The sequence below is a fragment of the Epinephelus moara genome, chromosome 5 (genome assembly GCF_006386435.1).
Source record: "Epinephelus moara isolate mb chromosome 5, YSFRI_EMoa_1.0, whole genome shotgun sequence".
Lineage (NCBI taxonomy): Eukaryota > Metazoa > Chordata > Actinopteri > Perciformes > Serranidae > Epinephelus > Epinephelus moara.
The window spans coordinates 21,937,711-21,939,846 of NC_065510.1; positions in this window are offsets into that span (position 1 = coordinate 21,937,711).

Here is a 2,136-nt window from a genome sequence, read left to right on the forward strand (position 1 = left end):
GTGAATCCTGTGCCTCTGAATCCTCCGGGTGGGTGGTCCAGCTCTCTCCCCTCTCTGTGTCTCCCTCACACATACACTTAGAAACACACTCTCCTCTCCTCTCCTCTCCTCTCCTCTCCTCTCCTCTCCTCTCCTCTCCTCTCCTCTCCTCTCTTCTCAGTGATTAGCTCATCCTCAGGCCTGGTGCTGGTGCCTGGGCTCTGTGATGTGGTGATAGGTGGCCCAGAGAGGAGGAAGCCAGACGGGGGTCTTTCTTCAGGATTAGCGGACTCCCCAGTTCCTCGTCACTGCAAGCTGGTCCCGCACAGACCCGGTCAGGCAGGAGGGGCCTGCGGTGGCCCACGTGGAGTCTGCCAGTGACTGGGTGGCAGTTAACACTAATCCTGCTGCTGATTACCACTGGCATGGGGAAATAAACAGTAATAAATGAACCTACAAGGCTGAGCACACATACACCCTTACGACAACTCCACCCACACAAGAGAAGTAACACTGACACACATGCACGACGGCACACACACATTTATAAACATTAAAGAAGTGGCAATATTACAGCAAATAAGGCATGTTGTTTTTCCTGCAGATTATTTTCTTGATTAATCGTTGGGTCTGTACAATGACAGAAAATAGTGACAAAGACTTACAATCCCCCAGAGACCAAAGAGATGCACTTAAATGTCTTGTTTTTATTCAACCAACGGTCCAAATCACAAAGATTTTCATATTGTTTAAGAAGCTGCAACCAGTGAGAATTTGGGATCTTTGCTTGATAGATTACAAATATAATTAATAATCAAAATAGTTGTCAATTTCTCTGATCATTGCTTTCTCACTATCATCATAATGTGTAGGGTTAGGGTGCTTGATAAATGTAGTACATGCAGTATGCATCATTCCTACATTATGTGAACCTTTTGTGCTTCATTTATTTTACAGTACACTAGACAGGAAATAAATTTAGGCAGAGTTAAAGTTACCTTCATCAAGAGAAGAAGGCAAGTGTCTTTTCCCCATCTGGCGTCTTTCCCTTTAGTCACAGCGACATCTAGTGAGCAGAAAACGTTACTGACAACAGTGGGACAATTGCACAAAGTCAATTGTTTTGCAACTTTGTCAGTTTCTTAAGAAAAAGACAGTTGGTCGTTATGACTTTACAGTGTGTTGCTTAGATCAGGGGTTACCAACCTTTTCTGTCACTGAGTTTACTGACAACACTTGACTAAGTGACATATTTCATGGATATTTTATATTATATTCAGTGCATAGCAAGAACAGTACTGAACAACTGATAAACTGTGTGATTAGCCCAAATAGTGCATGCAATAACTGCAGGAAGTTTGTGTAAAACAAATGATTTGGATGAATTTTGAACAGTTTAGTTCAGCATATTGCATCAGACGAGTTTTCCTGATGTTTTTAGGAACTCTTTATACAATTCTCTGTCTGTTTCATGTATTTTTAAACAATCCGGCTTTCTTTACCACCGGATTCGGTGTTTTCCTCTCCCTGACACTTGGCCATCGTTCTATCAGCTCTTTGATTGTTTACTGTGTACATTTATAATGCAGGATGAGGATGTTTAGCAGAGAGTGAAGGCTCTGTGAATATAGCTTGTGTGAAGGTCTACATTGTGCCCTCATCCCTTGGGAATTTATTAAAGTTTATGTTTTTAATAATGATCTATACTTTTAAAATAACAATTTCATTTAGATTTCTTCACAGACATGAATGAAATCCTGAGATATAGGTATACAAACATTGTCTTACACACCTTAAAATCAAGCACCCCTGTGAGGTTTGGCGACCCCTAGTGGAGGTCAGGACCCCCAGGTTGGGAAACAGTGGCTTAGAGGAAATAAAATAAATAAATAAATTTGCAAATCACTCAAACACTAAGAAGTAAACATTAGAGGAAAATATCTGCTTGTGCAAATATGCCATATTGTTTGCAAAAATGAACTTTAGCTTTACAGTGAACCAAAATAGAAGAGTGCAGTGAAAGGAGAGTCTGAAGCAACGCACCAGCAGTATGTTTCCTCTCGCTTACTTGTTTAAGCAACACTGTTCTTTGATGCATCCTGCTGTGGTCAGAGGCGTTGATCCTCTTTTTTGGTTCCTTTAGAGGCATGCAACGCT